Genomic DNA, 14,207 nt, shown 5'->3' with positions numbered 1-14,207 from the left:
GATTCCCAAAAATATAAATATTTCCCTCTACATTTTCCAAATCATAAACTATATTTCGAATTAAATCATCTGTTGTTTCAAATAAAAATGATTGTTTTTTTTTAAATTAATGACAAATGAAGAAAGTTTTATGAACGGTTTATTTTAACTGAATAAATCAACTATAAATGATACTGAAATTATAATTATCATATATTTAACCTTATATATCACGTGAAAAAATGTAATATTTATTTGACACATATTTAATACAAAAATAAATAGTGATAGAAAAATAAATGAGAAAATAACAACTTAAAATTAATGAAATACATTCAAATAGAATGAAAATTATAATTATCCTATATTTAATCATAAATTTCATGTGAAAAATATTTATTTGATATATATTGAATAAAGAATCAGAGAAATCCATTGAACCTTGGTTTATCGATGAAGATAAACCAATGGATAATCCGGTAATTCCATTAAACGAGAATGATCCAAAGGGCACAAAATACATTATTCCCGGGTACTGCATGTACAGTATGTACCGTATGTACTGTAACTACCATATGTACTGTCTACAGATGATTATGTCTGGTGGATGTCACGTCTCGCGGGGAAGAGAAAAGGGAAGATGCCTTATAACAAACGGACGACCGGGACGAACGGTTGAAATTGCACTTTATGGTCTGCAATTATTGAAAGGGGGTAGAAAACCAGTGGTGGGTATTTTTGAAGGGGATGGGATGGGAGGGAAGTGAATGAGAATGGGTGAAACTACTGTGTACAGGAAAAAGACTGGGAGCTCGTAAACTCACATCACCGGTGGAGACCAGTCTCTGTACGCCCCAGTGCATTAGCTAATTGTCACCGCGATACACGCAATTTGTTCAATTTGTTCAAGGTCTCGTCCGTCACGTTTAACCTCTCCTACATTGCTCAATTGTTTATTGTCAATTTAATGGGCTTTCTGTGATTTCATCTTTCCATCAATTTTGCTCTTCGCATTTCCTAAATAAATAATCATTAATTAATCAAGTTTATCTAGTTGAAATGGACATCAAAATTAATCACTTTGATTACACATTTCAACAATTCTTATTTATTTATTAAGTAATTCAACCAAAAAAATTATTCAAATAATCTAGTTAGTGTTAAGATAAATTGAGATTTCATTGAATTCACTTGAATTCTAAGAAACATTAAAATTCTCTCAATTCAACCAAAACTCCAGCATTTATCGCGTCATGAAAAAAAATGAGAGATGATCTCTTGAAACGTGAATTTATCCCCCTGAACTCCACGCAGTCCTCATTATTTTTAATGAGACTCTCGACAATTGTTTCAAAAAGGCTCGGAGCGTGTTATCCACGTGTGCCAGTGTATTCGATAACAAAAACTATCTCTATTCATCGTTTTCTGATTTACGCCCATTTAAATTCACACGGGACACCCTAAACGTTCAAAGTCGTATATATCTGATATATTGTAGGGTCGCGTGTTATCGCGGGATAACACGGCCTAATCCCACCGAAATCCCATCTCGATTATCGTGCACTGCATTCTCGGTATTAAGTGATCGATAAACAATCAGTTAATTTGAGCCCGGGTTATGTTCTGGATCCGGTTATGTTTTGATGCAACAAAATTCCGGCCTTCATGACGCAAAATATCAATTCGCGGATTTGATTATAATTGTTATAATTGTTCGCTTCATCTTCTGGTAATTATCGCTGTTTCTGGATTGGTAATTGCAGCGGGTAATCAGCAATTTGTCAATTCCATTCGACTCTGCATTTTCAGAACTGTGAGTTCCCATTCTGAGACTCTAGAGTTTCAATATTTAGAGATCGAACACTCCAGGAGAGGATATGATCAATCAATCAGATGTTTCAATTGATCAGCCGGTGACTACACGGAGAGAAATATTTAGTAAAAATTACGGAACTTTCAGTTCACTTACCGATTACGGAGTTGATTCGAAAAATTTAAGTGACGGTATCGTTATTTTTCACCGATAATTCAGATAAAAATTACGGAACACCGCGGAAAAATTCCGTGACTTCAGATAAAAATTACGTGACAGTTCCGTAAAATTTCCGACAACCACATTTCGCTCCAGAATTACGGAAAATACACGTAATTTTTATTGAATATTTCTCTCAGTGTACAATTTGCCATTCAGTTAGGATTTCTTGATCTTCAAAAATGAGTAAAAATCCAACGGATAAATCTCCACAAACCCTGAAACTACAAAGAGGCATCCCGTCTCCTTATAAAGCACAATTACGTGCTCTAACTAAGTTGAGAATGCACTTAATTACCTCAAAAGTTAAGAGAGCCTGCCGCTGGAAGATGCCTCCTGGAAGTTTGAGGTATCCCGGACCTGTGAAAATGAAAATGGAGACTCCGATAGGCACCACTGAGGCCTCGCCAGAGTGTAATAATAACTGTCTCACAACTCTCATCATCTGACGCTCATACGCTTCGTTGCACTTTGTACATCCTCTTTGCTGATTTTATGCCACGTATTGCCATCAATAAGGGCGGAATATCTAATCTAATCGGTGGTATATATTTTGCCGGTGGATGCACGTCACTTTCTTGGGTCTGATACGAGAGGTGATAAACATAACTGTGCGCTGTTAAATTTCTGGTATCACTCGAAAATAGGTACCTTCCAGGAAATTCCGTATTTACTCGTCGCAGATAAATATATTCCGTACTTTATAAATTCATGTAGATTGTATACTCTCGTATTCGGGTGATGTCTTCATGTGGAACTAATAATTTATAATCACATAATAATAACAATAATAATAATATATAATGATATTTTTGAAATGATAAGATTTTTTCATTAATAATAATAGTGATTACTATTATTATTATTAGTATTATTATTATTATTATTATTTATGAGTTGTTTTTTTTTACAAAAATATATGTGATATATATATTTTGCATAAAATCGATTTGAGGAATAAATGTCTATTTTGGTGGTGAATTGCCAGGTAAATTTTGAAATAGTATATAAGAGCGGTTCGTAGATGAGGGGCTAGTATGTTCATAAGTTCATAGGTATGTGTTTGCGGTTTAGCTAGAGGGAAAAGGAAGGGTTCATGAGAGCCTGAAGCTCGACACCACACGAGACTGCACAACCAATCCCCCCTTCAAGGGGACCACTGAACCATATCCATATACACTCTATGTACATACATAGTGGCTGTATACTCCAGTGTGACATAATTTATGGAACAACTCGGCGAGTCACAGGCAGAGAAAATTCTAGAGGCTGTATCAAGTGGTGGAGAAACATTCAGATAAGCTGGTAATACTCTACAGGGTGTCACCCATGTTTTTTCTATCAGCAGTATGGAGATGGGATTATAGCGTCTTGTTGGATTAGAAAACTTCCGGGGATCAGCCGGGAAATGGGGCTTTTCGAATTCTCCTGGTGATGACGTCTCCAGGAAAATTTTGAGAAAAGAGAAAAAAATACGGGAAGAATTTTAAAAATGCAGCGGAGCAAAAGAAAATAAGAGAAAGAAAATTCTTCAATTGTTTTTGTCAAGTAATTTTGTTGTTAAAAAAATGGGAATTAATGGAAATTAGTCTAAATTGTTAATTGGTTATGGATAGAGAGTAATGAACAAGGGAGGAGAGGTGGGGGTTTTTGTGGAGTGGAAAGGGCGTATCTCAGTCATAAAAATCAGACGCATGTTTATTCAAGCCAACGGTCGCTACACAAACACACGTACGTTGCAATGAGTCTACATCTGAAGACATTATCGGTTTCACATCAAACCCATGTCCTTTATCGCTGTCCCTCGGGTGTCCCATATTCCATTCTTTCTACCCATCACTCTCTTCCATTCTTCCACCGAAAGTATATGTGCAGTACTTTTGTCCCTCAACATCCTTCCACGTGCCTTCACACGGCTTCAATGGATGGAGTTGGAAAATTGCCATATCGCTTTAAGTTGGAAGCCCTTTTGATATATTTCCATTGAATTCCCGAATCGAACGCAGAGACATGCAGCGTAAATCTTGAAAGTACTGCAGTGCTGGAGTACAAAGGGATAGTAATTACAGAAAATCCCATTGTAAAATGGAAAATCGAAATATTTCCTCAGGAAGAAAATTTTCCATGACAAACTCGTACGATAGACGCGGTAAAAATGACCGGACAGGTTTGTAATGTTGGGGCATTGCGAGCTAATGTCAAATGTTAATTAACATTAACATTACTTCATTCGAGTAAAATTTTGGACGAAAGTCGAAGTAAAAGATGGTATTGGTCGAAGTGTGGCATCAGTCACTCAAAAAGTCATGAGCGGTGCCAGTTAAATTTTCACTGCTTCCACGAATAGTTCACTCTCTCACCAGTTAATACTGAATCATTAAATGAACTTCGGAGATAATTGATGATCAGAGTAGTAAATTCTATTGCACTGCGTAGTAAATATTCTGCGGCAGTCTAGTGCTTTTCTCTGCATTTCCCATGACTTTTCATCAATACAGTGCAAAACTCCCAATTTACTGGTAAGAAACCGGTAATTTTTCGTGGATTTTTCTCTCTGTGGTTTAGATATTATTGCTTTCTGCAAATCCTTTCTCTTCTTTAGATAAAGAAGTAATGGAGACGATGACACGTAAAGAGGATAGAAACATTTAGAGAACAAGAGAAGAAAGGAAGGTTTGCGGTCTATTTGTGGAAAATACTCGTATCTTGTGACATTTTACGACGGAGATTGCATGTAACATCGGTATGGCCATTGGGCTTTTAATGAAGAGTAAGGGAAGTCGGAAGAGCTCAGGTTAATATAAAAAAAATAAACGTCAAATGCGAATGAATGTAGCACATATAAAGTTTAAGAGTGCAAAACCCGCATGGTTTTTCCGTGGCGATTCCACTGGGAGAAAACCCTAAGAACTTTTCTCTACCTAGAGTGTTAGCTTCTGGAAACAGTTGGCAAACGAAAAATAAAGGGAGTTTTTCCACCTTTACGGGGAAGATTGAAAGATAAATAAGTGGGTGGTACTGAATTATCCTTTGCGCCGAGGTAAGCCGACTCCTCTGATAGAAAGGCCGAGTTACCCAATGGAATTGTCAGTTTTCATTTATTTGTTTCTCGGGAAGATTGATGTGTTTATAGTACGGAATTTCGTTTGGGAGTCGAGTGGAAATTATTTATAAAAGGCGATATTTACGGAAAATTTAAGACTACAGGGCGAATCGGAGAATTTTCTGATCGATTTTCTGTTAAAGACTATCGATTATTTATTACTTTGAATTTTTTGTATTGATATTTATGTTGACAGAATAAAATTTAAAATTCCTCAATAATTTTCCATCGAATATATTCCAACAATTCTTGAAATGAATGAAATTGATCATTTAAATTCATGAAATTAAATTAAAAAACAATAGGTTTCAAGGAATTTAATGTCATTCCATTGATTTTTCATCAAGACATTATGTAATTATTGCATAATTAATTTATTCATAAAAATGACTGAAACAATGAAATGGACGGGATGAAAACCTGTAATTTCCAAACAAAAAGTTAAAAAATACATTTTTGCCCGAGTGCAAACTAGTACGGAGGGGATTACGGTGAGAATGCAAACAGTCGGACGATTATGTGGTCCTCGGTGAGAGGCTGTAACTGACAATGGAGAGTAAGAAGAGGTGTGGGTTTGGTGAATACAGAATGTGGAAAGGCCAAGAATCCACAGGAGTACATTGCCAGAGAAATTTGGGGATTAGGTAGAGGAAATGGAGGACTGGAATACCTTCCGGGAATCGAGATCATCTCGGAATATTAATGTGACCCCCGAACCCCATTGGGAGAATGATAATGTTCCCATCACTCCGTCCATTCGATTCTACATACTTTTTTCATTATTATTATTTATTATTTGCCGAATGGATCGATTACGGGGTATAATTTGAATGTACGCCCAGAATGTCGTGTGTTGCGGTTCATCGGGTGGTAAAATCGATTTGGAATGCATCCACATGGAGACCATATAATCATAATTCTAATTATACTCTCATTCGGTATTGATTCCACTGGTTAATACCGTGCACCAGTTTTTCTACATTTCCGTGGATTATCTTTCAAATTTATATCATCAATCCTCAAAACAAAATAAACCGATGAGTCCTTTTGGGACTGTCGAAAAATATCATAATTAATGATAATAATAACAACTTATTGCTTCCGAATGGAAGCATTGCAATTATTCGATTTTTTCATTTTCTCATTCTGCCTGGAAATGACGTAGAACAGTCTGAAACGGAAAAATACCAAGTTTGAGGGCCATGTGCGTGTGTGTGCAGACAGTCAACTGACTGTCAATTTTTAAAAAAGAAGAAGAATAGATTGGTAAATTAATTTTCAAAAATCTGAAGCTTTGTCAGGTCATAGATCCTAATATGAACTTGATCTATGCTAGATTTCAGCCTGATCGGTTGAGTAGTTTTTAAAATCGGTGATTGGTTCTGAAAAATTTTTTACAAATGTCTCAAAAACTATTCAACCGTTTACATTTTGTATTCCTTAAAAATGCCCATCTGGATGTATTCTATACGGATCAGTCAGAATATATATATGAAATGGAAAGAATATATATATGAAATTCATTCCCATAAAGTTTTCGAGATATTTCAATTTTCATGTTTTTCAAAAAAATGCGTTGTACGCCCTCTATTATTATTAAAATTTTGATGATTATCAAAATCGGATTATTGAAATTTACAAAAAGATTCCTCTCATGACGACAATGTTCGGTATTGTAGATGGGCTAGATCGAATGATTCGTTCAGGAGATATTCAACTTTGTATCTGAAAGGATTTTCTAAAATATCTCAAAAACGACTTAATGATTTAATTTTTCTTTTTTTCACAGGATTAGTTACATTGTGCCCTATTTAGATGGACCAAAGAAATGTACGTGTTAGAAGAAAAATATGAACCAATTTCCATGTTTATGTCCATTCGGAAGGCAACCATCAATAAAATTAATGGCAAAATAAAGTTAAAACAAACAGTTGGCCGTTCCTAACAGTAAAAAGCACGATTGTTACTTTCCATGTTACTTATTGATTTTTTAATTTTCTGTTGCCATCAATTTCATTGATGGTTGGCCTCCGCATGGAATACCTGTAATCTCTCATTGTGGTCGTACGAGGAATCCTTCTGGGTCGATTGCGCCCAGATGAAATACAAACCGTTCCTATCAAAAAACGAGAATGTTTTCAAAATTTCAAGTTGATATTTCTATTTCTACGGGGGTTAGAGCGCGTACAACGATGTTTTGGAAAAAACAGAAATGTTGACTTATCTCGGGAACTTTATAGCGACGGCTATATAGGTTTTGATTGATCTAGATAGAGGCCATCGAGACGAACATTTTTAAAAATTGAACTATTAGTCGATCGACTAGTTTTCCAAATATTGATAAAAAAGTTTGAAAAAGAAAAGGCTTTTTCTCGGGAGCTCGAATCGATATTATAATTAATTGATAACTATCATAAAATGATAATAATTAGGGATAATTTGTCAATTCTACTGAGTAAAATTAATTATTAGGATTGTTTACTATTGCTTTTGATGTTTTCTCAGGACAAAACGTCGAGGCTTGATAAAAAAAAGTGATAATATTGAACATTCTACCTCCGGAGAGTCTCCGTATCCAGGTATAGCTGTTTGAATTTCAAAATATAATGATTTGCATGAGTCTTCTGGTGTGACTGTACTTTGTCACATAAAAGTCTTGCGATGAATACTTTACATTGTCTAAAGCCTCGTGCCTAGAACTGGAATCAATAGTCGAATGTACGTTGGTGACACATATAGTCATTGAGAAAGAGCTCTTCAGGTTCTTCAGAGACGAGTGTTGATGACAGGTCGTCACTCTTTGTGTCTGTATAGTTTATTTTTCAGTTCTTTACTCTGTCGAGATTTTATTATTTATGAACGATTGTTTGAGCTTTTACTGTGAGTCGTGAGGGCTTTTATTGAAATTATTTGTTACTTCTGAAGGAATTATGCCATTATTTTGGATAAATTAAATAACAATTTGGTTTTTCTCCAGTTTTCGTCGATCAGTGATCGACGTCATCAGTTTATTTTGTCTCTTCACGTATTTCCAGTTTTATTCTTGCCCTCTCTCAAGTTATATGTGACATATCACGCGGAAACACGTATTTGCTCTTTGGTACTGAGTACCAGTATTCACGGTGCGTGTTCGTGAAAACGTGCACGAATAGCATCGATCCATTTCAGAAATGAGTATAAAAGAGAAGTACATGTGTTTCTAGTGAGGAATGTGTACCGCTCAAATAATTTTCCGAGTTGTTCTATTGAGAGGCTCACCGTATTGCGAAATTGGGCCTATAAAAATGAGAATTGCCGCCGTAAACTGTTTATTGGAAGAATCAACTGGATGCATCTTTTTTCTCGATTTGAAATTCGGTATTGTATGGCGGTGAATCTTCATAAAAATGTCGTATGCGGGAAAAATTGGATTATGGAAATATTACTGTGTGTCTGTGCGGCGGGACATTGCATTTTCGCTCGGTGAGAGATGAGGGAATTTACATATTGGAATAAACAAGAAGTGAAGTATTGGCTTTGCAGTTTTCAAATGTGTTGAGAGCAATTCTATTGGCACTATTGAAAATATGACCCGGAAATTGTTGGGTTTTTCGAGGGTCAGGGATAATTCAAGATCGGTATGACATAAATACGAATTCTGTAATACAATTCGGAATCTATTGGCAATTACCAATCAAATATCGGTATTTTTTGATGAATTATTATGTCAAAAATTTTATCTTGAAGAATTTCGCGTATTGTTATTTATTATTAGTTTAATTCTCACTTTATCTCCATTTATTTTATCATTGAATTAAGTTTTTGAGAACTTCCATTCCGGTCGTTTTTTTCTTAATAATTACAATTTAATGATTTCTCCAATAGTAATTACCGCGATTGTCATTTTAACTGAAATTGAAAGATAATTTTCTATTTTTGAGCAATCACATTTATAATTGAAATTCACTAATTTTTTATCTTTCGATTTCCGGTCGTTTCTCTACTAAGTTGAATTACTTAAAAAATAATTGAAGGAGGGTAATTAATATTATTCCGTTCATTCTCTCTTAAATTTCTCTCAATTATTTTCCGATGAAGATATTTTCTCAACTATAATTCACAGAATTTTTAAAAAATTATGGAATATAATAATTCCTCAAATTTGAATTGTAATTTTATAATAAAGAAAATAAATATCTTGAAGAATTTCTTTATTCTTCAGCCGATTACGAACATCTTGATCCAATTGACCCAAGCAGTTGAATCCATACTAGTGTCAATCCCAAGTTTTCTTACATAAATTAGTCCTTCTGCGATGGATCGATTGAGGGTCAGCAAAACTTCAAGTCACGTAATACTTAAACTGTTAGCAATTAGTGAATCCAAAGGATATGAATTTCCACCGGTGGGGTTATGAAGGACAACTATGAATGACTTGGAGATTCCACTGTGGATTCCAGGGGATTCTGCCCACCCACTCGGACCCCCTGGGGAATTTCAAGGGTCCACCTCTGCATTCGAATGCTCATCATTGTTCCTCCCCCGAAATAGTGGGAATTGTTGGAGGCAGTGGTGCGGTGTTGTATCTCTTCGGGAACAACGCCACTGAGTCAGTTGCTACACCAGGGACAACATACGAAAACATTGTTATGGCTAACCTTCATTCCATAGACCATGTACCAAGTCCTGTTGTTCAATTAATTTCAATTTACCAGTGCCATTTGTAACGAATTATGTGCCGTTACACACGTTCATGGATAATTAGTGGTGAAAATCAATCATAATATAATTGAATTTAAGAGTTACCTCATTCCGCCATTTTAATACTGAGAAAGGCAGTGCATAAAATGGCGGAAAAAATCGAGTAATATCTCAATTCTTCCGTTATTTTATTGAAAAATTCCCATTTGATTCAAATTTCAACGAAATGCGCTCTGAATTTTTGTTCAATTCTTTTAAACTTTTAACAGGATCACAAAAAAATTAAAGAGGTGACCGATTTTGTCCGCCCTTTAGATTCTTAGTAAACCGATTATTCGACAATAATCGAGCATTAAAAGAATCCGCTGTCTTCATTAATGATTTGCTATCGTATAAAAAGTTTCTCCGGATATACATCATCTTCGGTTGGAGCTTTGTAAACTTTCTAATGGCGTTATCAGGGCACAACTGCGAACAGATAACAGAGATTGTCAGATCAGTTCTGCACTTGTTTCAAAACTCTCAGCGAACTATCAATCCTATATTTATCATCCAACTGTCTGTGATTTACTGTTCGAAATTGAGAATTAATCAATTAATTAGTCAGCCAATATTTGATGAATTAACGACTTCTACTCTTGATAATGATACTACTAATAATAATAATCCTGAGTCCGTTGCGGGGAATGAGGGGTGTAAGATTTACTGGAACTTCTCATTTGCAACTATCAGACCCGTCATTGCGACAAAGCCTGATATTGTCCTCTTCAATTTTAAAGAAAAAATCATCTATGTCATCGATTTGTCGGCCCCAGCTGAGAGCAATGTATCAGCAAAAGAAGAGGAAAAAACGACTCAAGTATCAACCTCTCCTGTTTGAGCTACGTCAACTGAACCGGTTCAGAGTCAAGCTAATTGTCCTGATTATTGGTTCTCTCGGCGACATGCATCAGTCTTTTGTATCTGCGCTTGAGATCATCCCAGTCTATAGGCGAAATGCTGTAGTATTGGCTGGGTGGATGCAAAAGACTGTTATTCTTGGGTTTCTCCGGCTACTTAGGCAGCACGATTCTGGACTGCAGTAGAGTTTACCCTCAGGTTGAAGGAAGTGCTACTGTAGGGCGATTTGGAGTTGTTTGTATCGCTTAGCTTACTGGGCGGTCTTCGAGGTGAAGTCGGAGCCCCCTTCAGTCATCTCTTTCTTGAGTAATATAAATCAATCAAATTTAAATGAAGCTGAAGAAAATATCATTGGAATGAATTCTTTATTCACGAATAGTTCTAACTTTTTTCTGCAGTTAAATTCTCGAAAAATGGTAATTTCTCGTTGTCATTATGAAACTAGAATCTCATACTCTGCAATCTCAATTATCTCCGTCCTCAGCAAGTTAATTCCTCCTCTATGACCAAGAGGCTAAATAAATAACTATCATCCCCTCCGGCAGTGAAATAGCAAAGCCACCCTTAGGGGTAGTATCCAAGGTCTATTAACAAGATCCACCTAGTCTTCCGTCTTATTCCCGCAGTATAACTTCCGAATGTGGTAAAGTTTGTTAGTCAATCAGAACCTCAGCTTCAATGTTTCAGTGTCCCTTGGTTACGATTAAACTGACACAGCGAAATAGTACCCCTCAGGGACTCTTTTGTATCATCTCGTTGATAGAGCTAACGATAATCCGACTATTTACCCCTGATCTGCAATAATTTGGATTAAAATGGAAATTTTCTGGTTCAATCCTCGAGAAATCCATGATCAGGTGATTCATCACTCCCAAATCCAATCAGAGCTCCTAATTTTTTTTAATCTGGGCTCATGTCTGAAAAATCCGTGACAACTAAAACTCGTGGAAAAAAAAACTGCGACAATATTTTTTGAGAGGTTTTATATATTTTTTTCTCGATGTTGTTTTTTCATGGAATTTTGGAATTAATTAACTATTCAGAATAAGAATGTTGCCAAACTATATTAAATTCAATTATTAATTGTTAAATATTAATTATTATTATACATAACAATCATTTTATCCCAGTTGCTTTTCATTACTCGAAGCATTAATGACAAATTGAAATTATTAACTCGGTTCAGTGGGAATAATTAGATTTTAATAATTCGATATTAGAAAAAAATGGGAGAATTTCAGTGATTGTTATTAAAAATTGAGTTAGGAGCGATTTGAAGTGACGATGAGACTGTTTTAATTGGAATTTCTGTCTTTTAATTTGATACACCATTTTCTCCGGGATATTCCATCTGGAAAACAGACGCAAAAAGCTTTTTCCGCAAGAAAAACTCGGTGTTTCGCGCTGTTGAAGGCGTTCACTCGATTCAAATGAATAATTTTTCTCCCCGCATGCAGAAAAATCCATTTCAACCTCCATTTTCTCCGATGCTGTTCATTATCCCATATTCAATTTTTAAAAAATCCTAAACTGAACTCGAATAAATTCGGTTATCATGCAATAACCCATTTCGTTATCATCGGATTCCTTCTAATTGATTACTTTTGCTTCCCAATCAATCGATCGAAATCAATTTGTTAATCCCAAACGAGACAATTCTTTTTGTTGAATAAATTTACTGACGACAAGAAAATACATATTAAAATTGATTGGCTGGAAGAATATATTTTTTTTTTCAGTGAAACGGGATTATCGGGTGAAGGAAAAATTGGGATAAAAAATAAGAAGAGGAAAATGCTTGACTTGTTCTACTTGAAGCCTTACAACAGAAATAATGTCGATCTCGTTACCAAAACAAAAAAGGGGTCAATTGATTTTGCTTGTCCTCTTTTTGTGTGCACATCTTGAAGATCGATCGATACAGCTGGTATACAGTTGGCTGCTAAACCGGAAATTATCCTAACCTCCATTTTCCCTTTGCCCTTTTTCACTCCACTCTCCGGATTTTCTCCCCTTTTCGAATTAGAGTTTTGCCAGCAGTGGAAAATTCAATGTTCCGCGAATTTTCCGACGTGTTATCCTCGCTCATGTTTTTCTGGGGAAGATGTTTTAAATTAAATGTTGTGTCGTCCTTTTACCGGCTGTTTTGGTAGTTCCCAGTGGAAAATGGAGAAAATTTACTGAGATGTCGAGGCCTATAATTTTTATTTTAATCACAAGCTGATCAGTCTGTGAATCAAATCCAAATTAATGGGCAGAGAATTCTCTCCCTTCTGATTCCACTTTTCCACTCTTTTCCAATTTTTTCTTTTAGTCTCCAGTTTTTTATCTCCAATTTCCAAAGATGAAAAAGGGAAACGAATCAGACTCCAAATTGACGCATTCTGACTTCTGTAATTTTTTTTCAGCTTGTGATTTATAGAATCGAAAATGGAAATTCAATTACTTCTTCTCAGTAAATCTCCTCGGCACAAGTAAATTGCAGACGAAATCTCATTGTATATTATTCATTATCTCTATATTTGTTTTTATTGTTAAAGATAAATTATTATTCATTATCACAAATGATTTTTGTCAGTGCGTGAATTTTTTTTCTGTGTTAGAGAGTTTTTCTCTCTTTCCTCTTTTTGCTGGTAATTATCGAAAACGGAAACCGCAGAAATGCAGGCACCAATCTCGAGATTATTAATGGCTCCTTCAATTTCAGATGAAGCGTCATTCGAGAAGTTTGTCAGCTGTTTCTAAGATCGATAGTTACCCGAATCTCGGGTTTATACTCCGCAATTTCCGGAAAGAAAATGCGGTATTAAACCCGGAACATCCTAACCGAACTGATCGAGTGAACTTTGCGTTCGAGGAAATTTCTGGATTCAATCTCGTACCTCATGGTTAAACGGTTTCAAGTTTTCTCAGTTTCTCCGCGATGAAATTATTATCAACTCGAGTCCAAATTTTACATTATCCGGCAGCTCCTGTTTGAGTCTCACCCAAAATTCCCAGAACGTTAAAAAAAGCGCTATTTCGCAATTTAAAATACCCCGAAATTTCCAGAATTACGCGAAATACGAAAATAATTCCGCAATATTCGGAGGAAGGAGCTAAAGAACATGTCGTTGTTCCTCGGCGCAATTCAAATAATTGAAGAAGAAAATTATCTCATCTCTTGTGCGCGAGCGTCTGGAATTTCCGGGGAAAATTTAAGATTTTATTCTCCTTACCCCCAAAAGAATCTAGAAACTTTGTTTCGACACTGAGAGTTTGCTCCGAGGGTTGGAGCGGAAAAAAGTGTAAACAGTCGAAAAAGGGGAAATGAGGGGACTTGAATCCCGGACTTGAGAAGATTCTCGCTGTTTCCTGGGGCGAGGCCTCGGCTCATTTGCTGTTCAATTTTTTTTTCTCTCACTGAACATGCAAATATCCCCAACATTTTCATTCCCATATCTTCTCTTATCTCGACATTCATATCCTACGACTTGCTCTTCTAATTTTTTTCTGTCATATAAAAAACATTAG

At 35.7% G+C, this 14,207-nt stretch overlaps 1 protein-coding gene across 5 annotated transcripts in view; it reads left to right on the top strand.

Annotated features, from left to right (window-relative positions):
* Positions 1–14,207, top strand: part of LOC105268512 (amyloid beta A4 precursor protein-binding family B member 2) — a 73,784-nt gene that overhangs the window by 28,932 nt on the left and 30,645 nt on the right. The window lies entirely within an intron of this gene.

The sequence above is a fragment of the Fopius arisanus genome, unplaced genomic scaffold (genome assembly GCF_000806365.1).
Source record: "Fopius arisanus strain USDA-PBARC FA_bdor unplaced genomic scaffold, ASM80636v1 scaffold00058, whole genome shotgun sequence".
NCBI classification, from domain to species: Eukaryota; Metazoa; Arthropoda; class Insecta; order Hymenoptera; family Braconidae; genus Fopius; species Fopius arisanus.
Note: the sequence above shows the minus strand (reverse complement) of the source record. Positions and strands in the feature narration are given on the sequence as shown.